The sequence below is a fragment of the Rhododendron vialii genome, chromosome 6a (genome assembly GCF_030253575.1).
Source record: "Rhododendron vialii isolate Sample 1 chromosome 6a, ASM3025357v1".
Taxonomy (NCBI): Eukaryota; Viridiplantae; Streptophyta; class Magnoliopsida; order Ericales; family Ericaceae; genus Rhododendron; species Rhododendron vialii.
In genome coordinates this window covers 6379023-6406322 of record NC_080562.1, presented here as the reverse complement: position 1 = coordinate 6406322, position 27300 = coordinate 6379023, and the positions used below count along the sequence as shown (strand labels likewise).

General features: G+C 40.4%; 1 pseudogene; it reads left to right on the top strand.

The window, feature by feature from the left end:
• The first annotated feature begins 5506 nt into the window (after nt 1–5506).
• LOC131328315 (subtilisin-like protease SBT3) lies at nt 5507–26998 on the top strand (annotated as a pseudogene).
• The last annotated feature ends 302 nt before the right edge of the window (nt 26999–27300 follow it).

The following is a 27300-nucleotide window of genomic DNA, read 5'->3' as shown; positions in this document are numbered from 1 at the left end:
TTGATTTTTAGAAGGGCTAAATCAAATACCATTTAGGTTTTCTTTTTTATTGGAATGAGTATTTTAGGTTTCCTTTCATCAATTCTTTTCAAATATTTCTCTAGCAATACTATTCGCAAATCTCAACCGTTGAAAAAATATGTACTGATCCTAGGGTCGAAAATCCTAGGGTTTTGAAAACATCCCTCCTATATTATATAGATGTGATTTCCGAAAAATCTTAGAAGTAGCCGAAAATGTAGAAGTATGATATAGATGTGATTTCAGAAAAATCTTAGAAGTAGCCAAAAATGTAGAAATATGATAAAAAGAATGTATCTTTTTGTGATTTCGGAAAAATCTTTCCGTGATTTTGGGAAAAAAAACGTATCTGTTACCATACTTGTGGCCGCAAATGTAGAAGTATGATAAATCTTCCTGCTTTGATTTCGGAAACATCTTGCTGTGATTTTAGAAAAGTAGGAGTATCCTTTCTAGATATACTTCTAGCCTTACTACGCATAGATCTCAGCCGTTTAAAAAAATGTGTACCAATCTAATGATCGAAAATATGCGGATTCAAAAACTTCCCTGTCATATTATATAATAGATAGTATGTGATAACAAAAAGTTAATACTTGTTTGATCGAAAACGCAACAATAACTATGCATGAGCACATGCATTTTACAAAAAAACTCACTAAGCTCCGAATTAAGAGAAAAACCATTGAATGATTGTTTCTGGGCCCATTCAATATCCATTGAATATTTTTTTCTTTTCTTTTTTTTTTTTCCTATTGTAGGCCTCTTATGGTACCTCATCCTTTGTGATCCGTATTTGGTCTGCCCTCGATGGTACCCTTTGTCGAGTTCTAATAAAATCTTGTTGCCTATAAAAAAAAAAAGAAGAGAAAAACCCATAACTTTAGCCTTGAAGAATTTAATTTCCATCTAATTATTTGAGTCACTCAAGAATTTTTTATTGAAAATATAGAAAGATAATTTTACTCAATCAATTCAAAATTTAAGAAAGGCAAAAAAAATTGAAGGACGACTTAGTATTGGCTTACCCAATTTTGGAAATCGTTTCTTCCTCTCATGCAGATCATGAAACATATATAATAATAGCACGAAGAACGTATATTGTTTGTTATTACTATTGATACACTCCAAAAACCAAACCGAGCCGACCGATTTTTATCCCTAAATACCATAAAGAATCAACATATACATGTATGTGATAACATAAAGTTAATACTTTGTTTGATCGAAAATGCAACAATAACTTAACTATGCATGAGCACATGCATTTTACAAAAAAACTCACTAAGCTCCGAATTAATTAAGAGAAAAACCCATAACTTTAGCCTTGAAGAATTTAATTTCCATATAATTATTTGAGTCACTCGAGAATTTTTTTTTATTGAAAATATAGAAAGATAATTTTACTCTATCAATTCAAAATTTAAGAAAGGCAAAAAAAAATTGAAGGTCGACTTAGTATTGACTTACCCAATTTGGGAAATCGTTTCTTACTCTCATGCAGATCATGAAACATATATAATAATAGCACGAAGAACGTATATTGTTGATACTAATGATACATTAAACCTTGTCTACAAATGATATAAGTCCCATACCACATTTACGCTGCAATCATGTAATCTAATATATAACCAATACCGAAATGTCAGATATGGATGCTAACAAATAATATTTATAATTTTTAAACTTAAAAATAATATTTTTGCGAGAATAATTTTTTTTTTCACCATTCAAAAGATGTCATGGACATCTATCAAATAAAATCCATACAGAAATACTATGAGTACACTAAGCATGCACGGGTCGAATGTTGCATGCACACACAATTGACAGTACACGTAGAAAATAAAATTGGGCACAAGGTGACTCCCACTCACTACACCAATCACGCACGGACCGGATGTTGCAAGGACCGGACGTTGCACGCACACATGTATTAACACACACTTACATGGATTTCTGATTAGAAGATTCCGTTCCTTTACGCGTACGTACGGCATACCAATATATATTCATTCATGCATATATGGACCACTCAATTTAAAGTGCAACAACAAAGTGGATATTCTTGAATGACAGTGTTGGAGATATTATCTTGAATATTCCCCTCCCCGATCGAGATAGACACAAGCTCCTGACCACCCATCTAATTGGATTGGTTCCTGTCATGTCATGGCATGGGATTAAAATCTACAGAGGACCTCACCATTGTCTATGGGAAAATCTTGGCAGAATCAAAGCCTAGAAAGAGAAATTTGGAGCATCCACGTAGGAGTGAGCCAAAAATCCATCAAACCCCGAATTCAGTCCAAATTAATCCAAACCGAAAGATTTTTTTGGTTTTTTAATAGTATGGTTTGGTTATGATTTTTAAAAAATTAGAAACCTCGTTATATGGTTCGGTTTGTGGATTTACGTTCACGGTTTTGATTCCAAACCTATACGAACTATATAATACACACATATTATATATATATATATATAAATTTTAATTATGATTCACCAAATAAATATGGGAGCCTTAGTCAACAACTTTCCTAATTTATTGTTCATATTAAATCCAACGCAATATTTAGTTTTTCTTCTATGTCAAGATAATTTAGACTAAACTTCTATAAATCCACCGCAATAATTAATTAGTTGATTGATGTTAGTGTGTTTTGATAATATTAATGGAATTGATTTTAATATAAGTTTTTTTTTGAATTTATCTTCGTAATGTTAAGTACTTTAAATATTTTTGAAGATGATAGCTTAGTTCAAAGTAAACCGCGATTTAAAACCAAATCTGAACCGTATTTTAATGGTCTGGATTGGTTTGGTTCTCTATTTTTTGTGAGTTAGTTTAGTTCTCTAAATTCATAATCCGTATATATTGGTTTATTATAAAATCGAACCAATCCGGACCATACTCACCCCAAATCCACAGAGGTCTCGATCGATCACCATTGTCTTGGAGAAAGGAATGAACAACGTCCATATGGAATCACACTCATCCAACGAAAATCCAGGAAATCACCCCCAGAGCACATTCATCAGAGATGTCAATATGATCCTCAATAGAAACGGGAATTGAGTTGTCCCATATTTACCGAGCATACGTCCAACCAATGTGATTTTCATCTGGCTAGGCCACTCGGGGGCTGAACAAAATGACCCTCTCGTGGTTACGGTTGAAGCTCCCCTATCTATTAGGGAGTTATTGATAAGAAATAGCCTAAATCCAAGGCAGATCCTAGATTAGGTGTTTTCTGGTTTTTTAGTTATTGAAATATGCGCTTTGATCTACTAGCTCTTCTGATGCAGACTTTGTTTTGGCTTTAGCCGTTTATGAATTTTCGATTTACCTAAAAAAAAAGAGTAAGTGCAAAATGTCCTATGGCCATTCTTCTCTACATACCTCAAGGCATTTCAAAGTGTTGTGTACTTTCTCTATTCATGTAAATATATGGACCCGATTGCGCAGATGAAAGAAACAGTTGTTCATTTCAATAACATCATAACTTTGAGACGGCCAACAATGATACTGCTGAGCCTATAGTAGATCCGATTAAAATTTTGTAATTGGTTGCACAAATGTATGATTGTTCGTACGTTGGCCACAATTTATCGATGTACGATTAATTGACCTCCAAATATTTAACTAGATAGCTATAAATAGACATTACGCAGATGAAAGAAACAGTTGCCTTTTTAATAACATCACAACTTTGACACGGCTAACAATGATTGCTAATTCATTCCTTGTATTAGAAGTAGCTTCTTTTTTCTTGAGCCTTTGTTTTGTGGTTATAATAAAAGATCAGCACTTAATTTGTACGCACATAACACATCGTTTCGGCATCATCATGATATCTTTTGGAAAATTTGTTGAGTTGATTGCGTATTTTTGCTTTTGCCAGTTGATTTCGGAGTAAAAAATATGTGCATGGAACAGACCAAAGTGGCGCTTGATATCGTAGCTCATGGAAATTAAAACCATTTTGGACAATTTGTTGAAGGAATTATGAATTATTTGATGCCTTCGGTGCAATCACATGTGGTAAGCTTATTAATTACACAATTGTTATGATCACTTTGCGATGACTTCTCTTCATTTTGCAATGTAACATCGGGCAACTACTGTACTAAATCAAACAAAACCAGACCGAGTCATAAGTCCTAATCAATTGGGTTAGGCTATATGAATTTGCTGGTGACTTCTTTAGTGTTTGGAAATGATAAGCCTGATTCATAGTCTTGGAAAATTATGGGGAGATTCGCTTAATTTCTTTCCACCTAAAGAAGAAACCAAAGCTTGATCGTTATAAACGTCAAGGTATTGATTATTTTCTTTTTCTGGTTAAGTTATGGAATTGATGTTGCTAAACTAGGAGTTGTATAAATAAAAAGGTATACATTAAGGCTCTCCGGACAGTTTTATGGTGCACCTTCCCGTCGAATTTCTATGATTCGAGCCGTTCAAAGTAATCAGAATGTGATTTTAAGGGTACCCGCGAGAAATCAACAAAAAAAAAGAAGTAGATTGAGAAGGGCTTGATCGGAGTAGTTTTCATTGAACGGTTTAATAAAAAACTGCTCAAATCAAGCCTTTCCCAGTCATTTGTTTTTCTGATTACACACGGGTACCCTTAAAATCACGTTCTGCACACTTTGAGCGGCTCGGATCATCGAAATTTGCTCGGGAATGGGGAGGTCCGCACGGTAAACTGGTAAGGGATCCCTGACTGGATAATTTGTGTACATTTAGGTGGCTTAGATTCATCATCAATAGTTCGGTTATATATGTACCATTCATGGATTCTGCAGTTTGAGCTCGAGGTTGCGATCATTAAGGGCTCGGCTAGCATAGTTTAATAAATGAGCCGAGCTTGAAAATGGTTTTTGGTTCATCTACTAACAACCCGAGCTTGATTTAGCCGTAGCTTGGCTCATGTCGATAAGCACGGATTTTTTTGGCTCAACTCATTATACAGCCTCGTTTAGTATGCGAATAGAACTTGAGTTCTCAAATACATAGAACTTGAGCTAACATATTTAGGCACGATTCGAGCTTGAAGACCCTAAAGCAAAGCTTGGCTCAGCTCGTTTCAAGTCTGAAGAACAAATAACAATCTCCTATGCCAGGTGTGGATTCTCCAATGGTCAATTAACTTTAGTATAATCTGTCCTTTGTAACATCCATTTGGCCTAACTTTAATATACACAATGCCGTTAATGCACTTCTTTATCTTTTTTTTCAATTATCAGCAAACATAATTTTATTAATCATAGCAATGAGTTACAATTAAAAGAAAATGGCATCACAACGGGGAGAACCTGGCATGTCACTTCTTTATCTTAATCCTGTATCACTCTCCTACGTCATACATGCTTCTATTTAACGTTACATAACATGTTGGTGTCAACTGTCAAAGTAGAAGTGTTTTTTTCCTTACAAAAAACATGAGGCTAAGCAATGGGTCTTGTCTTCTCATATTGACCATGGTTTCTTCTCTCTCCCCACGGCACTTTGATTTCGGCCGAGAGGTCCACCCACATTGTCCACATGGACAAGTCTTTCATGCCCAAGGCTTTCACTAGCAGCCACAACTGGCATTCCTCCGTCGTTGATTCCGTAAAATCAACGGAGACGGAAACATCAGACGATTGCCATTCCGCGTCGCAGCTCCTCTACAGCTACGACAATGTACTGGATGGCTTCAGCGCAGTCCTCTCGAAAGATGAGCTAGAGAGCTTAAAGAAGTTACCGGGGTTCGTCTCGTCTTACCCTGACAGGAAGGTAACAAAAGACACCACCCACACCACCACGGAGTTCCTCGGCCTCAGTCATGCCACCGGACTGTGGCCGGCTTCACACTACGGCAAAGACGTTATCATTGGGATGATCGACACTGGCGTGCGGCTAGAGAGCAAGAGCTTTAAAGACGATGGGATGGCCGCTATCCCGTCAAAATGGAAAGGAACATGCGAGGAAGGTTAAGACTTCAACTCCTCATTGTGTAATTTGAAGCTTATTGGAGCTAGATACTTCAACAAGGGACTTTTGGCTGCAAATCCTGATATTAAACTTAGTATGAACTCAGCAAGGGACACCGAGGGTCATGGGACCCACACTTCGTCGACTGCTGGTGGAAACTACGTAGAAGACCCATCGTTTTTCGGCTACGCTTCGGAACCGTGAGAGGGGTCGCGCTGCTAGGGTGGCAATGTACAAAGTCCTTTGGACGAAGGAGGCTATGCCTCTGACGTTCTCGCTGGGATGGAGAAGGCAGTAGCTGACGGCCGGGTGGATGTAATATCAATCTCGCTGGGTTTCGATTCCCTTCCTCTTTACGAGGACCCGATTGCCGTAGCTTTATTTAGAGCGATGGAAAAGGGTATCCTCGTTTCTTCCTCAGCTGGAAATGAAGGCCCGGAGCTTGGGCTGTTTTACAATGGAATTCTGTGGGTCTTGACCGTTGCAGCGGGATCGATAGACCGGTGGTTTGCCGGGACGTTAACTCTTTGAAATGGGCTAACCATCACTGGCGAGTGCCGTTGTGGACAACAGCCCTCTCCTCTACAACAAGACTTTATCAGCATGGTCGTTTTTTACGCAAATTTCTGTGCTTGCTAACTAACATATGGAGGCGGCTATCTTCATCTCAGATGATCTAGATGTTAGGAAACCAAATCCCTAAGACCCAGTAATGAAGCGTACAGATTAGACAACAAAAATTGTAAAATCCTAAAAAGCGGAATTAGGGTTCTACCTAAACTCCCTACGATACGAACGCTGGTTGAACTTGTTATAGCACGCCTTGCTATAAACCACGAATATTGCTCGACCATACCTTATGATCTTCTATCGTATTCCCTCCACGTCTAGAACACGAACCTAGTGTGGACTCTTTCGTGATCTGTTTGCTCTCTCTAAGTCTGCCTCTATTTACTGAATAATATAAGAACATCAAACTGACCTAGAGAGCATAACGTGTATATATAGGGCTACGATAGAGACCTAAGAAGTAATAAGTCTGGGCTCCCAGTGTAAATAAGAAAACCTAATCCTGCCAGGATTCTATTTCTTATTTCATTAAATATAATTCACCCCACTATAGAATTATAATTGCAATCCAGTCTTTATCTCAATTATATTTCGAGCTCCATGATATTAAATACTTATTAATCTCCCCACGTTAAGATTACAAATACCCGTTAATTAAAATAAATTACTAACAATCTCCCACTTAATCAACATCTTATCTTGAGACTATCCGCTTAATTTATTCAATATGTTGGATACAAATATCCACCTGCATGGTTTGACATAATCGAAACTTATAAGCTTACTCAAGAGGTATCATCAATTCCTACTGGGACGTGGATTCTATCAATAATTAATAGTTATCATATACATAATGTTGCTACCCAACTCACCGAGACTATTAACCGTATAAAGATCTCACTATTTAATGAATCAAAGTCAACAACATTAAATATACACCTCTAATAATTATTTTTGGATTAAGAGCATAAGCATTCATAATAACCATGAGGTTTCAATTGTCTTATAAAGTTAGTATAAAGACAATTACCTCAATGTGGTCCCGTTCAATACACACAAAGTGTACTAGCACAATAAGTTAGAACTAGACCGTTCCCTGTAGTCAAGACAGACCTACTAAACATTGTACTACAGTCCTACCGATGGTGTGTCTAGTTCCATCTAAAACTATGAACCATATCTTATACAACTTCTCTGGACCCACAGTAGCACCTTTGCCTCCTACGAGAAAGGAGCAGAAAACAGAACTACCCCAAAGGGAGAAACAGGCACTAGCCGAACAAGATCCCCAGGAATGGAAGCTGTTCGTTGATGGGTCAGTCTGCAACACTGGATCAAGAATCGGGGTTGTGCTTTTACCCCCCGAAGGTTCAATGCTAGAATTATCTGTTCGACTAGGGTTCAATGCATCAAATAACGTGGCAGAGTACGAGGCACTTTTAGCTGGCTTGAGAAGTGCAAAAACCCTAAAAACAGAACGTGTTAGGGTATATTGTGATTCACAACTTGTAGTCCATCAACTGTCCGGGCAATATGAAACCCGAAGCGAGAAGATGGCGGCCTATGTACAGGCAACCAGAGATCTGTTTGATACTTTCGAAAGGGTGTATATTGAGCAGATAAGTTCTGGAAATAATGCTCATGCAGATTCATTAGCATGGTTAGCCGCAGCTGTACCAACTGAGTTTAAAAGAAAGATAGCTGTAGAGTATCTAACTGAGCCGAGCATTGGGAGAAGCGTGGAGATGGTATTGGGAAATATGCAAAAAAGTACTGAAAAACCTTCAATGAAATTGAAGGTTGCAGCGAGGAATACGCGATAGCCACGTTCAAGACAGGTTTGCCTGTTCGGGGGGAGCTGCGTAAGTCCTTAAACATGAGTCCAGTGCAGACACTGGCAAAACTGATGGAGCGAATTGAGCAGCACGCCAGAAACGAGGATGACATTCTTCGGGAGGATGCTAAGTTGGCCGCCGAGCAAGTAAAGGGGCCTATAAAGAAAGCAGACAAGCCAGAGCCCAAAAGTTATCGTGAAAGGAAAGATTATGGGCAGGCAAAGAAAGAGCCGTACAAGGATAAACAAGCTTCGGATCCCAAGTCATTTTTCTCAATAAACACGGTCTGGAAAGAGCCCATCTACAGGATTCTTTAACGAATAAAGAATCAACCTTATTTCAAATGGCCTCCAACTCTAGGTGGGAATAAAGATGCAAAACGTGCTACGAATCAGCACTGCAGCTACCATAAGGATTGGGGCCATGTGACTGAGGATTGTGAGATGTTTAAACGGCACCTTGATGATTTGGTCTCACGAGGTTATCTCAAAGAATTTATCCAAGAAGATCCCAAGGATAAAGACAAAGCAATGGAATTGGATTACGAACAGAATCCAAAGGGAGTAATCCATATGATACATGGATTAGCCGAACCTTATACGAGAAATGAGGTGAGATTGCTTCAGAGACAAATAAAACACGACCAACATGTGATGCAGTTGGGAAAGAAAAGAGGGCGTAACGAAGAAGCATGCAAAGAGGGCATAGTTTTTACAGATGAAGATCTGGGAGGAGTCCAGGTACCTCACAACGATACTTTAGTCATAACCCTACGAGTTGGGGAATATGACATGGAAAGAATCCTAGTGGACTCAGGGAGTTGCACCGAAGTGCTATATTACGATTCATTCAAGAAATTGGGACTAACTCAAGAAGACTTGGTACAATCAGTAACCCCTTTGGTTGGATTTGGAGCAGGAGCAGTCTGGCCGTTAGGAAAGGTAACTTTACCTGTTCGGGCTGGGACAGTGGTGCTACAAACTGACTTCCTCGTGGTGGATGTACCCTCCTCCTATAACGTGATTATAGGGAGAACATGGTTACACAAGATGAGGGTAGTCTCTTCTACTTTCCATCAAATGGTAAAGTTTCCAGGATCCAATGGGATTGAGCAGATCAAGGGTAACCAAAAGGTAGCTCAACAATGTTTAGTATCCATCATAAAAAGAATCCATAACGCCCACCATGTCAATACAGTGGAAATTCCAGATCAGCCGACCATTGAGGATGTCGGTAAGGACCCAACCGAGAGGGTAGTTGAGGGTTTGAAGAAAACACAGATCAACGAGATTGATCCAGATAGGTATTTTTTAATTGAGGAATCACTGCCAGCAGGGGAAGAGACTGAATTGATAAGTTTCTTGAAGACTTACGTCGACGTATTTGCCTGGACACCAGAAGAAATGCCTGGGGTAAGTGCAGACGTTATTTGCCATCATTTGAATGTAGATCCACAGCATAAGCCAGTCATTTAAAAGAAAAGAAGGGCAGCCATACAGCACGTTGACGCTGTAATTGAAGAAGTGGACCATTTGTTGGAAGCCAAGGCAATAAGGGAAGTTTACTATCCAGAATGGCTATCAAATACTGTTGTTGTCAAGATAAAGAATGGAAAATGGCGGGTTTGTGTAGACTTCACAGATTTAAACAAATCATGCCCAAAGGATAGTTTCCTTCTTCCAAGGATAGACCAACTAGTTGATGCAATTACAGGATACGAACGAATGAGTTTTCTCGATGCATATCGAGGATATCATCAAATTGCCATGTTCGGGCCAGATCAAGAGAAGACTTCTTTTATTACACCACGAGGGTTGTACTGTTACAATGTCATGCCCTTTGGATTAAAGAATGCAGGGGCAACATATCAGAGATTCGCAACCATCATGTTCAGAAAATTGCTCGGCAAAACTATGGAGGTTTATATAGACGACATGGTGGTGAAAAGTAAAACTGGGCAAGGCCATATAGCAGATTTAAAAGAGGCTTTTGAAATCTTGAGGAAATATAAATTGAAACTCAACGCCTTGAAGTGTGCGTTTGAAGTCGGTTCTGGAAAGTTTTTGGGCCACCTTGTAACCTTAAGGGGGATTGAGGCGAACCCTGACCAGATAAAGGCCTTACAGAATCTGCAGAGTCCTCGGACAACGAAAGAAGTCCAACGGTTGACTGGGATGGCAGCGGCTCTTAATCGATTTATTAGCCGGTTAAGTGACAAGTGCAGACCTTGACAAGTGCAGACCTTTCTTTCAGCTGTTAAAGAAGAGAGAATGATTCAAATGGGGAGCAGAATGTGAACAAGCCTTCCAGGATTGGAAGGGATATTTGGCTTCTCCTCCCATTCTTTCGACTCCGGAACCAGGTGAGTCCCTAGTTTTGTACTTAGCCATTTCTGAGCATGCTGTGAGTGCAGTCCTCTTGAGAAATAAGGGATCCGAGCAAATCCCAGTCTATTATGTGAGCAAAACGTTGTTAGATGCAGAAACAAGATATTTGCCCCTCGAAAAGTTAGTCCTGGCATTAAGGACAACAACTAGAAAATTGCCACATTATTTCCAGAGCCATAAAGTTGTGGTTTATACTGAGTTCCCATTAAAATCACTGCTACGAAAAGCAGACTTCTCGGGAAGGATCTCAACTTGGTCTGTTGAGTTGAGCCAATATGACATCGATTATCAGCCGCGCACAGCAATCAAAGGCCAAGTGTTGGCTGATTTTGTGGCAAAATTCTCACCCACAGTAGCACTTTTGCCTCCTACGAGAAAGGAGCAGAAAACAGAACTACCCCAAAGGGAGAAACAGGCACTAGTCGAACAAGATCCCCAGGAATGGAAGCTGTTCGTTGATGGGTCAGTCTGCAACACTGGATCAGGAATCGGGGTTGTGCTTTTACCCCCCGAAGGTTCAATGCTAGAATTATCTGTTCGGCTAGGGTTCTGTGGGCATGCGTGCCCTTCGGAACTTCCGGATTCCGAAACGCGAGGGAGTGCGAGCGGGGAAGCAAGCGCTCGCAAAATACAGAGTCGCCACTTGGGTTTTGAAGGTCCGACACCCAAGGAACCGTATTTCGAAGCGCTTGCCGCGCTGTTTCGATTTGAAAAAGTTAAGGAACCAGTCCGTCATAACCATATCTGGGTTCGGGAGCCCGGTTACGAGAGGGGAAGGGTTTTATGGCACCCCTCTCGCCCAATCCGGAGATCGGTCTCTACTTAGGCATTTGCGAAAATGTTTGTTTTGCGATTCTGTTTCATTAATCAGTTTTTAGCCAATTAGGGCGGGGGAACAGTTAATCGGGGATTAAAACTGTAACAGTTTGCAGGATGTGATAAGATATGGCATGGATTAGTAAGATGACAAGTAATAAATGGAACGAAGTTCAAAAACATCGATCATACATCAAGATAGCGCTGTGTATGATTTTGGCACGAAGAAACAGCCAGCTTGCATGCGTGAGTTCATCCGCATACAAGCAAACCATCGCGCGACATTACCATACCCTCGCGCGAGTGTTCATGTTTCACCAATGGTTTGAATTTCATTCCCTTCTGGGCTCTGGAAGGACCAGTGCTCACCCAGGTGCAAACCAAGCAATTTATGGGTACTTGAAAGTAAACAATATTACAGCCAACAGATAGAAATATTATGAAAAAGCAGCCCCTAAACAGTGGGGGTGTCTAAACGAAGGCCAAGGCCAAACTGCTCATGCAAGGGCATTCCCTGGGAGAGAGAGAACCATCGCGCGACAGTCTGAGACAGCCGCGCGATTGTTCTGACTGGATTTCCAGGAATTGCTTTGCATACTTAGGGCTCTGAGACATGTTCAGGAGCATCCCAAAAGCATTCCAAACCAAGAAGTGCTATAAACTAAGCCTAATAGTGATTTTCAACATGCAAAACAGCAAAGCAGTGAGCTAAATCTCCTTTAAAGACTTTTAAAAGAGCTATATGCACAATAATAAACGTAAAGACCAAGGTCCCTTCCCCACGTGGTCCATTCTCACGCAGACAGAATCGTCGCGCGAGGAAACGGGACCATCGCGCGAGGGTTTCCTAGCCAACAGACTCTTGAAACTCTGCCAGCTTTAGGGCCAGAACTGGTATCAATTACCAGCCTTGACCCTGCCAGCCCCCCTCAGGGGTTCGAACAGTGAGCAGAAAGATATTATACCTTTGCTTTGAGTGCTTTGGAAATGGCTTGAATGATGAGATGGTGAGATTTGGAGGGTGACTATGTGGGTTTGAGTTGTGTGAGGTATTTGTGCTTGAGCTTTTTTCCTTCTTTCTTAGGGAGTTTTTTTGTAACCCTTTGCAAGGAAGCATGGGGGGGGGGGGGGGCGATTTATAGAAGAAGGGGGTTAGTGGATGGCTAACCAAGCCCTTGTAACCAGCCAACAATGCTGGTTACAAATGCTTGGTGGAGGAGTGGGTGACAAAGGTGATGGGAGAATGGGGGGTGAGGTGGTGCAAGGGGAGCCCCCCCCCCCCCAGAACGCTGTTCAGCCGAGAAAACGGGGTCACGTGGGTCTGTAGCCCCCTGACCAACACGCAATCTGGGTGAAAATGACAGGTGTTGACCATCGCGCGATGAAGTGAGACCATCGCGCGAGGGTCCAGCCAACCCCGTGATGGTCAATGGTCAAAGCCTTGACTTTGACCACCACCTGGCAAATGAACCATCGCGCGAGGGTTCCAATATGTCGCGCGACATTCAAACCCAAGGTTCAGGTTCTGATTTAAGGTTTTAAGGCTAAGGATGGGTTCCTCACATGCCAAACTCAAGCCACTCCAAGTTCTCGGGACTGTTTCGACCTGACTCATCATCGGGGAATCAAGAAACCGAAGAAGAAAGTAAAACGATCGGGAAGTCAGATTGGGGTGTCTACAGGTTCAATGCATCAAATAACGTGGCAGAGTACGAGGCACTTTTAGCTGGCTTGAGAAGTGCAAATACCCTAAAAGCAGAACGTGTTAGGGTATATTGTGATTCACAACTTGTAGTCCATCAACTGTCCGGGAAATATGAAACGCGAAGTGAGAAGATGGCGGCCTATGTACAGGCAACCAGAGATCTGCTTGATACTTTCGAAAGGGTGTATATTGAGCAGATAAGTTCTGGAAAGAATGCTCATGCAGATTCATTAGCATGGTTAGCCGCAGCTGTACCAACTAAGTTTAAAAGAAAGATAGCCGTAGAGTATCTAACTGAGCCGCCGAGCATTGGGAGAAGAGTGGAGATGGTATTGGACGTGAATCAAGGACCAAGTTGGATGGATCCAATTGTGGAGTTTTTACGAGATGAAACACTCCCTTCAGACAAAAAGGAGGCTCACAAAATAAGGACCAAATCTGCTCGGTTTTGGTTATCCCGAGAGGGAAAATTATATAGGAAGTCTTTTACAAGACCCTATTTACTTTGTGTGCATCCTGAAATGGTGCAAAAGTTCCTCCACGAGATTCACGAGGGAACATGTGGAAGCCATGCTGGGGGCAGGTCCATAGCCCATCGAGCAATCACCCAAGGTTATTGGTGGCCGTACATGCAAGAAGATGCTAAGGTATACGTAAAAATTTGTGAAAAGTGTCAGAAGTTTTCACCAATGATACGAATGCCAGCAGAAGATTTGGTACCACTAACGAGTCCCTGGCCATTTGCCCAATGGGGCATGGACATCGTGGGTCCACTACACAAAGCAACTGGGAATAAAAAATTCCTGTTAGTTGCAACAGACTATTTCACTAAGTGGATTGAGGCAGAACCATTGGCCAAAATCACTGAACCTATGATAGAAAGGTTCGTGTGGAAGAGCATCATTACTCGTTTTGGGGTCCCATACTCATTGATTACAGACAATGGATCACAATTTCAGAAGAAATTCAAAGCATTCTGTGGTCAGTATGGAATAAGGAATTATTACTCGACTCCAGCCTACCCCCAAAGTAATGGACAGGCAGAGGCTTCCAACAAAACAATTCTTGATGGAATCAAGCAAGAAAAGGTTGGATAAAGCAAATGGGAAATGGCCTGATGAATTACCATTGGTTCTATGGGCATACCGAACAACGCCTAGGAGGTCTACGGGAGAGACCCCCTATTCATTAGCATATGGAACAGAGGCAGTTATTCCATTGAAAATAGGTCTGCCGACCAACAGGACCACTTTGGTTGAAAGTGGAGGAAATGATAGAGCCTTGAAGATTGAATTAGACCTTGCCAAGGAACGACGAGAACGGGCCCTGGTGCACTTGGCCTCATACTAAGAGCAGCTAATCAAAAGCTACAACAAACATGTGCATCCACGAGAGTTTGGTGTTGGAGACCTTGTGCTACAAAAGGTGCTCGGCAACACTAAAGTGCCCAATGAGAGAAAGTTAGGAGCCAATTGGGAAGGCCCATATCGAGTTACTGAGATCATAGGCATTGGGGCTTATCGATTAACTGATCTGGACGGGAACCCGGTGCCAAGGCCTTGGAATGTCCACAATTTGAGAAAGTTCTTTATTTGATTATGTTTAAGTATATTTTTATTCACATCGTGATTGTGTGAGAGTTACGAATAAAACTCTCTTGTGTTTTATTAGTTGCAAAGGGTACGAGTAACGCCCCCTTGAGTTTTGAATTTTTCAAACTCCACTTATGAATAAAGGCATGTTCTTTAAATTTTTTCTTTTGAGGGTTACTCGAATATGAAGCCTGCCATCTCTTGTTCAACCATCCTTCATATTGGGGAGCAGGGAATGGTCCCATACGATTTGATACGATTCTACGTTTTCTTTGCTTGCGTAACATACGAGAAATGTAGCTTGCAGTACGAATACACTTAAAACTAAGCACCAGTTTATACGAAATATATAACTGAAATGCTTTAAGTACGAGTAAACTTAGGCATATATCCAAAGCATAATGAGAATATGCACAACAACAACTGTTCAAAGTATGAAAACACTTGGAAGCATACGAATACATGCATAAAGTACGAGAAACTTAAACAAGTACGAAATACTTAAAGTATCAAAACAGTATTCAAAGGCCACATATAGCCAAAACACCTATGTTAAACCCAAATTTGGAACTTGTACCATGAAAGGAACAATTCAAAATAGATGGCTAACAAGTTGACTATCAAACAAAAGGAGATTGAATTCATTCGTCTTCAGTGAGATCTTGAACAGTTGTAGGAGCTGCTGGTGCAGTCGTGTCTTCCGTGGCATTCTCACCTCCAGGTTGACCACCACTGACTTCCTTTTGGCCAGGGTTGGTCATATCATTACCTAGTTCAACATCAGTAACCGGTTGCTCAGACGTGTGTACATCTTGCTCTTCATCTCCCTCCTCCGTAATGTCTTCTTCACGGCCAGCCGCTGAACTTGGAAGTACAATGTTGGTCCAGAGGGGGGACGACTCAGGTATCTCAGCTTTTGTAAGGCAAGCTGTCCAGGAGGCCATCCAAATTTGATCTTGTATCCCAGGCATCTGGTTCGTGTAGCTTTCCGTAGCTACTTTGATTCCTTCATTGTATCCCTTTTCGAATGCAGCTTTGGCTTCATTCTGGCTCGCCTCTAGTTCTTTCAGGGATTGGTTCAGACTGTCTTCAGCCCCATTCAGCTGTCCCTTTAGCCCATCAACTACCCTCAGGGCTTGGTTTTTCTCTCTCTCGAGCCTAATAATAGTACGTTGCAGTTTGGTGTTCTCACTGACAAGCTTGGCACGTTGGGGCTCGGACTGGCTGAGCTTCTGAGCCATAGCCACCATCTTTTGCATCACCTGGAACATTCAAACAGATAAACATAGATACCAAAAGATATGGTTTACAAAGGGGAAATTTTACCTTGGCATTATGGGACATAAATGAGCTCAAGAGGATGTCAAGAGAGCTTGCCACTTCTTTCTGCATATCTCCAGGCAATAGAAAGGCTTGGGACAGTGCAAGAGCAGTACTTTCAGACTCAACATTGTCCCGAGCAGTGATAGCTCGGTTCCCGTGAGAGAAAGAAGGAGCCCATGTAGGAGCTGGAGATAAGGAGGCTTGTGGGGGTCTTTCTTGAGATTCCTCCACTCGTTGACGTTTTTCTCGGTGGAGGGCTTCAATTTCCTCTGGGGAGAATCCTGGAGGAGCATCGGATTGAACCTGGGCACGGCGCCCATGACCTTGAGGACCACTTTGGCCCTGAGCAACATTCCGACCCCGACCAGGAATGGTAAGAAGGCTTCCTAGGTCAATTGGCCGGTTCATTTCTGGAGGAGAGGGGGTGTAATCGCTGGAAGAAGAACTGGATGGGGAACTGAAAGCCTCCTCGGCGAGAGGGATTGGCTCGTCAGAAATTGGAGGTGTTCGAGAATGCCTCTCTTCTTGCTCGAGGAATGGTCTTGAAGGACCAACTATAACAGGGTTGTCGGCTGCGCGGGTACACCGATCAATGAAACCGTCGTATGAAGCTTTGTAACTAAGCAGTACCTGAGCTGCCCTTGCTCGGCCTAAAAGGTATGTCCCTTCACCGTTGAAAGCAAGTGCACGTCTGATATCTGCTACGTGAACTTGAGGGGTTATGATATTATGGCCTCGATTGATGTTTGAAGCTGAAACATAACACAAAGCACAAATAATTAGAAGCATGAGAAAGCTTTTTCTGAAAAAGAATAACATATGAATTAGGAGGAGAGCACTAACGTGGGCTCCCGAATACGTGAGGAGCATGAAAACCAATCACTTGGCCATCCTCATCTCTGGGTTCAAAGTTGCCCGTAACGATCAGAAAATCATCATCGTCCCCTCGAGCAGAATCAGGGAGTTCAAGGACGAGTTTCTTTCTAGAATCCCTACTTTTTAAGTAATATGTGAGGGCATCCCCGGTTCTGGAGATGCTATACAAATGGTGAATGTCATATAAGCCTAAGGAAGTCCTTAACATTTGATTTAGGGCATTTATACCCATAACCACTTGAAAGAAATTGGCAGAAACCTGCATTGGGGAAAGCCTATAATATGCCAGGACCTGATGAAGCAGGGGAGCTAAGGGAAACCTAACGCCGCCCTCAACGACGGCCACTACAGGAATGTGAAGGGTGTCAAAGTCAAAACTTTCACGGATGGCATCCTCAGGAGCCAAAACAGTAGCCACGTTATCAGGAATCTCGTAACGAGATCTGAAACTTGACATGGTTTGAGGAGTATTACAATGCCTCCGGAATCTCCCCATAACCAAAAAACTTTTTTGGTTCTTTGAAATAGAGAGAAAGGGGGACGATGAAACCCTAAAAAATGATTGTAAGCAATCCACGAGAGAAATGGAGCAAAAAGAAGAATGGTGACTTACGAATTGGAAGATGGAATCCCTAAAGCAGAAAAGGAGAAGCTTCGAGATGATGAACAGAGCTTTAATGGCGGGTAAGCTTGAACTTTCTGCAGTAAGAGTCTAAGAGAGAGAGAGTGGGGTTTTGAAAATGGGACGAAAACCCAAAAATACCCTAAAAAGTGGGGTGGCGTATGTGAAACGTCACCCCAGACGCCGTTTGAGTGTTCCGTTCCCCAAAACACGTCTGCCCGCATTTAATGTAAGCAATACAATGATCGACACGTGTAAAGAGTAGGACTAAAAGCCTGTCCAGGCCAAATGAAAAGATGTTTTCGCCTTGGCAAAATGTTGAAAATTGCACCAATATATGAAATAAGGTGCATGAACAAAATAAAATTGCTCGGTAAAAAGAGCTTTACTCGTCATCTGAGTAAAACATAACGAGTAAAGCTGGGGAGCAATTGTAGGGAGTTATTCCCGAACAGGTCCAAGAAGGGCCTGAACACGTTGTGAAGAAAGAGTCATTGCCCTATGGACTAGTGACATGAGAAGTCATTGGTCCAGAAAAGTTGTACGACTCTCGGTACAGTAAAACATGAGAAGTTATTGGACCAAATAAATGGAAAGTGACATGTGAAGCCACTGTTCAAGTAAACTTGTTCGGCAATGAGAAAGCTGAACAGGAGGAGAGCTCCTAAGAAGGAAATGGTCCAAGTAATTGATAAAGGACCAGTTACATGTGAAGTAACTGGTCCAGGCCGTCTGTTCGGCCATTTCATGGCCGAACAAGGAGAAGAAGTCCTATCAGACGTTGAAGTAGAGGGAACACTCTGGAAGAGTCCAAAAATAGTGGTATTCCGTTAAAGAGTGAGATCTAGAGAATGTAGGATCTGTAAAAGATACCCAACGGGAATGGGATGTTCGGCTCATTATGGAAAAGAGTCCTTCAAGGATTAAGGTAATGAACTAATAAGGGAACGAGAATCCAAGATATCCTAGTTTTCCTATACGAAGTAGGAAACTTATGGCAATATGGATACTTGGGCAGCAAGCATCCATGAATCTATAAATATAAGGTAAACCTAGAGGTGAAAGGTACGCAAAACATTGCATTCATACTTGACTTCCTATCGATATTTAGGGTTTATTATCAGTACGAGATACTAACAAAGGCATCGGAGGGCCTTTGCCACGAGAGGCAAAGGTGAGCTCACTCCTTGTCTGTTTTGCAGATCAAGTGTTCTGACGACAAATTAGGGTTCCGGTCAAGAGGTACGAGAGGCTGTTACAATCTAGTGCTGATCAAAGCATTAATTGAATTTGTCCACCTACATCTGATCTTCTGTGTGTAAGCCGAACTCTACACACCGGATCATCTACTTTGTAAAATAAAAGACACACATGCACAACATACAATAATATTATGCAAACATTGCCCATAAAAGATTCTCATCAAAAAGCGATAAAATTGATTAATACATAATAATATTAATCTATCATATAAAAATCATAATTTTTACATAACCTCTTAACAAACTCCCACTAAGACTCAAAGCCATACTGCTATGCATCTCACTCCCATTCCCTCTACGTGACTATCAAAAGTCTAAGCTTGTAAGCTATACGTAAAAGGATCTGCTAGGTTGTTCACCGATGCGATCTTGGACATAGCTATATCACCTTGTTGAACGATCTATCGAATCAGGTGATATTTACGCTCGATGTGTTTTCCTTCTTATGAGTCAATGGCTCCTCAGAGTTAGCAATTCCACCACTATTATCACAATAGATGTAATAGCTAATTGCACTAAAGGAATCACTTCTAGATCCATCAAGAAGTTTCTAAGCCAAATGGCCTCTTTGGCTGCTTAAAAAGCTACCACATACTGTGCCTCCATGGTGGAATCAATCAATGCACGATTGCTTGATACTCCTCCAACTTATGGCTCTACCTCCTAGGTAAACACATAACTCGAGGTATACTTCTGGAATCCTTATATAACACAAAGTCTTTATCTGTGTACCCATAAGGTATCAGACTATCCGACTGGAAGACCAACATATGATCTCTTGTTCTTTTTAGATACTTGAGTATATGTTTCACTGCAGTCCAATGCTCTTGCCCTAGATTACACTGAAATCTACTAACCATGCTAATAGCAAAGCAAATATCAGGTCCAGTATACAGCATAGTATATATGAGGCTTCCTACTGCCAAGGTATAAGGAACTGCCTTCATCTTCTCCATCTCCTCATGTGTGTTACGACACTGATCCTTGGATAGGTTGATTTCATGTCTAAAAAGGGAGGAATCCTTTCTTGGAATCCTGCATGCTAAAACGAGCAAGGATCTCATCGATATAAGTAGCTTACGATAAGCCAATGTGACCGGCTTCTTCCAAGTCCTTCATATCGAACTGGCTAGACAGTCACACATTTACCGAAGACAACATTCCCACATCGTTTTCGATTAGCAGAATATCATCTACATATAGTACAATGAACACCACCACTTTTTCGTTGCGCTTCTTGTACACACATGACTCATTCGGACATTGATCAAAACAAAAAAAAAACTTGATTGCTTGATCAAAACGGATGTTCCAAGATCTAGATGCTTGCTTGAGTCTATGAATAGACTCCTCACGCTTACATAACATGTGCTCTTGACCATTTACTATGAATCTATCCAGTTCCATTATCTAGATACATTTCCAATGGGTTTAATACCTTCGGGTGGTTCTACAACATCCCAAACCTGATTAGAGTACATAGACTCCATCACTGATTTCATAGCCTTTTGTCAAAATTCTGCATATTTATCTTCTAGTTCCTCATTGTAGTTGCAGGGTTCAGCATGTTGTTCTTCAGGGATCGTATCATAAGATTCTCTCAAGAACGTACACCGATTGGGTGGGACAACAACCCTCCCACTACGATGAGGTACCAGTGTGTTAACAACTCTTTCTTGCAGTGTAACCTCATGTACTATTAATGTTGAAGAAGTCTTTGTCGGTCCCTCTCCTCTCAATTAATCTAAAACAATCTTGCTTTTAGGCTTGTGGTCTATTATATAGTCATCTTCTAAGAATCGGACATTAGTGCTAACAATGACCTTCTTATCCGTAAGACTATAAAACAGTCCACCTTTCGTTCCTCTAGGGTATCCTGCAAACAAGCAAAACTTTTGTCCTCGATTTCAATTTATTTGCGTTCCCATTCAGCACATGTGCTGGACTACCCCAAATCCGAACATGCTGCAGATTAGGTTTGCCCTCAGTCCATAGTTCTGTGGGTGTAGATGGTATTAACTTAGATGGTCCCAAATTAAGAATATACATTGTTGTTTCTAGTGCATGTCCCCAAAACGAAAATTGGTAAATTTGAATAACTTATCATTGATCTCACCATATCTATAAGAGTCATATTCCTTCTTTCTGCTAAACTATTTTGACGTGGATACTTGGTGTTGATAACTGAGATGTAATCCCTTCAGCTAACAAGTACTCCTTAAACTCTCCCAGGAAGTATTCACCACCATGATCAGATCGCAGTGTCTTAAGACATTTACTCAGATGTTTCTCCGTTTCCGCCCTATACTCCCTGAATTTCTCAAATCATTCGGACTTACGGTGCATCAAATAAATATATCCAAACATTGAGTAATTATCAATCAAAATGATGAAATACTCAAAACCACCTCTTGCATGGACATTCATGGGTCCACACAAATCAAAATGAACCAATTTCAACGGCTCTTTGGCTCTATAACCTTTTGCTGAGCCTCTTGGTCATCTTACCTTCTAAACAGGATTCACAGACTAGAAGTTCCTCAACTTCCAATGAACCTAAAGGTCCATCCTTGACCAGTCTAGAAATCCTATTCAGATTAATATGACCAAGATATAAGTGCCAAAGATACGTTTGGTTCAATTTAGAAGGCTTTTTTTTTCCCTCTTACATGGTAAATTATTAGTGTTATTCAATTCATGCAGTTGCACTGTAGGAAATATAGGAATAAATTATTAGTGTTAATAAAGTAGAGATTATCCATCAATAAACCAGAATAGATAAAACATTTATTTAACTTAATAACCACAAAGTTACTAAAATAAACTAAATATCCATCTTTAATCAACTTAGAAACTGAAACCAAGTTTCTTCTAAGTGTGAGAACATAAAAATAATCTCTCAAAATTAAACTCCTATTATTATTAAAATTTAAAAAAACATTTTCTACTACAACTGTTGCCACTCTCGTAGCATTACCCATGTGCAGATAAATCTCTCAATAACCTAGCCTTCTGGTTTCCTGCAATCCATGCAATAAATTGTAAATATGATTAGTGGCTTCTGTATCAACACATCAGGTACTGGTAGATAACACCACTAAACATGATTCAATGACTAGCGAAAGGATCTATCTTGATTATTTACTTTATTGAGATAAAATAGACATTTCTTCTTCTAGTGTTCTTGTTGCTTGCAGTGAAAACACTTGCCCTTAGGCTTTTTCACTCCACCTTGAGGCGCATGAACTGCCTCCACAATCTTTTTCTGAGACTTGTTCTGTTTCTTCTTGCCTTTCAGCTTAGAAGTAGAAGCCTTCTCTGCCACTAGCACTGATGATGGTTTCTTCCCAAGCAAAAGACCCTCAGCTGCTTAGAGTTCCTTAAGAAGTTCCGCCAAAGATAAATGCATTTTGTTCATAGAATAAGTCAGGCGAAAACTGATAAAACTCTCAGACTGCAATGAGTTAAGAACGAAATCGATCTGGATTTTCCCATCAATTTCAACTCCAAGGATCTCTAGTTCATTAAGAAAAGCTATTATCTTCAGAACATGATCCCTAATCGGGGTCCCTTCAACATGGGTGATACCAATTTTTATAAAATTTTGTTTCCTGTTCTGTGGCATTCTTATCAGGTCTAAGAGGGCACACCTCAGACAACACAAATTTATGTCCTTCAGCAGTTAACACAATATCCAAATTCCTTTTCCAGTCAATATAATTCAATCCAGTAAGTTTATTTTCTTTGAGAATAATGACAAGTGGATTGAAAAAGCCCATTTTTGAATCTGAGAATCAAATAATATAACAATTAATTATTAAGGGCAATAAAAAACTTTAAATTTTATTTTAATATTGGTTCCCTCAACCACATGTTAAAAGAAAAAACATTGGTAACCCTACACATCGTGAAGAGCATGCCTCGATGGGAAGTCTTCTACTCTTTATCATTCGTGTAGATAGGCACAACCTTTTAATTTTATTATCTAGATACTATACCATGCCAAGCAAAATTAAATAGCTAATATAGCTTCGGTCCTGTAAATAATAATAGTGACTCAGATGGTGAGGATACTATTATTTACAGCTAAGTGTATACCATTACCTAGCTCCATGGCCCATTGTTTCATTATGAATTACCTCTGATGGAGAAGTAATTCACATAACAATTATCTTAGAGCTATCCCTTTAGGAAGTTTGTACCGATGATGCCACAATTAATTTTGTCCGATAGGAAGGAAGGTTCTGAAATCAACACACAAAATTAATTATATCACCTACGAACTAGCAATGGAGACCATGAGATTTATCCAAAATAAATTCTCTCTCCCACTTAGTTATTTAAAAAATTTGTAGGAGGTTATCAAATTTTCGAATTTGCAAAAAACGTGATTTAGGTCAAAGGCTATATATTACCATGTTATCTCAATATGGTAAACTATCACATATGCAAACACTCATGAAAACATGCATAAACATAAATAAGGAAACATAATAAAATATGCATCCCAACTATTATGGTCAAAGATGCAATTCTTGAGTAACAAGGAATCCTTCCAAACTTGAAATTCTTAAGCAATAAGTAGTCTTTCCAAACTTGAAATTCTTTGGCTATACTTGTGTAGAAGACTTAGATAGTTTGAATCAATCAAGGAAACCAAAATCCAACCGTGCTTAGGCAAGAAATTCCGGATTTGACATATTCCCGCGTAAACTGCACAACCTTCAGTATTTTGGCCATATCTTCCTCATCCGACCTCCAATTGAAGTGATTCAAATTGGGTTGGATTCGAAATTCAATTATCTACAACTTTTGTGAAGAATTGATTTTCTAATTTCAAAATTTACTGGGTTGAAATAGCCCTGTAATCAGACCCTACGAATTTGAAAAAATCTGTTGCAAGTCAAACAACTTGTATCTTTTGTATCTACCATCTTCGATCTCCGAATAACCGTCGAATGCTATTATAATCGAAGAAACATACTGCTTGACGATTTCCTAGACCTAAAATAATGGGTTGCCCTAAGCGTAGGGCGGAAACCGATGTAGCACAATACCCGATAAGACCAGAGTCGAATCCACAGAGACGGTGATGTGTGCTAACTAAAAACTCGGGTTTAACTAATTTAACGGGCTCTTAGGTAGCCACCCCTTATCGTTTTGATTGAGATTAATTAAAACCTAAAAAATTGATTGTACTTTTCAAAAAATTAAAAAGGAGGTACGGTCGTAGGTTTCATAGCACTCGTAACCAGTCTGGATTAGCCTGCTCCATTCGGTGTTCTTAAAACGTTTGGTTTTAATGAGAAAAAGATACCCCGCACGATGCGAGACCCTATGGTCGCCGTATACCCATGCGCAGCGAAGAATGAGTTTTGGACCCTCATTCCCCGTTCAAATGGGCTCCGACGATGCCTAGGTTCGTCCGCGGGAAGTATTTTATTAACCTAAAATTACTTGTTTGAAAATAGGAGCAGTGGACAGACTGGCTACGGTGTGCTAATCACCCCGTGACCCTACCTATACGACTACTCACTAAACATTGCGGAAGAAACAAATGAAACCCTAATTTGAATCATGCTTCTAAATACGAAATAAACAAAAGATACGAATTAAACAAGTATCAAAGAACAACTTTATTGAAGAATGGAAATTAATACGAGTTACCGGCTTGCAAATAATTAAACAAAATTTTCAATAACTTAAAAGGGAAAAACCAAACTTCGAAGAAAATCAATCTGAAACTATAAAATAAAATTCGAAATAAACCTACTGATGGCAGCTTCTTTTTTTTTTTACTGTTTCATCCGTGGGAACCGTGCGCGAGTCCTCGAAAAAGATCTCAGTAGCCCTCCCTTTTTTTTCGGTCCGCAGAAGACTCGTCCAAAAGCTGCTGCTCAGCAGGGCAATAAAGATTGTTATATAGGAATTGAAAGTAATAATTACATAGTGGCCCTTGAGCTTTGTCCAAAATTGAATTAATCATCCCAAATTCCAAAGCACTTTGCACTTTGACCCAAAACTTCTTTAAAATTTTCTTTTTATCCAAAGTCTCGGACAACAGGCTCGAGCAACCTATAAATATAAAAACACATAATAAAAATCTTATGCCTCTATTGGAGTTCACATGCTACGTTAATTATTACAACCACGAAAAATAATCGTGGCACTCAATAAATAACACATACTACGTTAATTATTACAACCACGAAGAATAATCGTGGCACCCAATAAATAACAATAACCACAAAAAAAAATTATCGTGGGATCCAATCACATAAAATCAATAAAAATCATGTGACCATAATAGCTGAGTAAGAACGCTGCAAAATAAGGGTTAGTACAGTTCTACGTTCTACCCTCTATAACCTACGGACAACATGGCTTGTTTAATCCATACGCGTGATTACAGCAAGCTCTGATACCACTGTTAGAAACCGAATCCCCAAGACCCAGTAATGACGCGTACAGATTAGACAACAAAAATTGTAAAACCCTATAAAGCGGAATTAGGGTTCTACCTCAACTCCCTGCGACACGAATGCTGTTTGAACTTGTTATAGCACGCCTTACTATAAACCACGAATATTGCTCGACCATATCTTATGAACTTCTATCGTATTCCCTCCACGTCTAGAACACGAACTAAGTGTGGACACTTTCGTGATCTGTTTGCTCTCTCTAAGCCTGCCTCTATTTACTGAATAATAGAAGAATATCAAACTGACCTAGAGAGCATAACGTGTATATATAGGGCTACGATAGGGATTTAAGGAGTAATAAGTCTGAGCTCCTAGTGTAAATAAGAAAACCTAATCCTGCCAGTATTCTATTTCTTATTTCACTAATTATAATTCACCTCACTACAGAATTATAATTGCACTCCCGTCTTTATCTCAATTATATTACGAGCTTTATGATATTAAATACTTATTAATCTCTCCACGTTAAGATTACAGATACCCGTTGATTAAAATAAATTACTAACACTAGAAATATTCAAGTTCAATGTTTTTCCTTTTCCCGGAGTCGTTATTAGCTCGAAGGATGGGCGGGTGGTGATCAGACATGTTGAAAGCAATAGTGCTAATTCTACAGCCAGCATGAGTTTCCAACAGACTTTTGTAGGTACCATAGGTGCGCCTGCAGTTGCTGCATACACTTCAAGGGGTCCTGCGCCGAGCTATCCTGGTATCCTTGAAGCCAGATGTGATGGCACCCGGCACCCTAGTTTTAGCAGCATGGAATCCGACTTTAGTCACAGCTGGAATCGAGTCAAATCTCGCATTGTCCAGCGATTACAACATAATTTCTGGGACATCCATGGCCTGCCCTCATGCTTCGGGCATAGCTGCGCTATTGAAAGGCGCCCGCCCAAAATGGAGTCCCGCTGCTATACGGTCTGCCATGGTGACCACGGCGAGCCCCAACGATAACACTCTCCATCCAATCCGTGACATTGGTCAAGGTTTTGACATCGCTACGCCGCTTGCTATGGATGCAGGTCAAGTTCGTCCTAACATGGCGCTTGATCCGGGTCTGATATATGATGCTACTACACAAGACTACGTAAATCTCATATGCTCCATGAACGTCACCAAGAACCAGGTTTTGACCATAACAAGATCAAACTACAATTGCAAGAACTCGTCTTCTGATCTCAATTACCTGTCGTTCATTGCTTTGTACAAGGCAACGCACGTACCTGAGATAACCAAGCATTTTCAGAGGTTTGGAAGGGTTGTCACCAATGTAGGAGAAGGTGCAGCACTGCAGCCACTTATAAGGCTAAGGTGACCGCACCACTGGGTTCTGGGGTTACGGTCTCGCCAGATACGTTGGTGTTTCTGAAGCCAAATGAGAAGAAGGCATACTCCATGACCATACATTACAATGGGGACAAGAATGGTACCGTGACATTTGGTTCCCTAATCTGGATTGAAGAAAATGGAGCACACACAGTTAGAAGCCCAACCGTCGTGGCCCCGATAATCAACGTGTGGTGAGCATTGCAATATCCAAGGGATGTTTGTGGAATTGCCATCTTGAATTTACTTCAATCGATGATTTTGAATGTGTCCCAATAATATGTGTCCAAGGAAAATAAAGTTGTGTTTTTATCGGCAAAGAAAGTAATATTTCAATTCAAGGAAAATAAAGTTAGGTTGTGTTTCTTGATTTCACTTTAAGTTGAGAGTTTACATTCTGTAAAGTGAATATTGTCTTGATTTTTAATGATGTTATTTTCTAATATTGTCTTGTATCTCCTATAATGGTCGAGTTAAGTTTAGGTCAGCCTCAAGCCCAC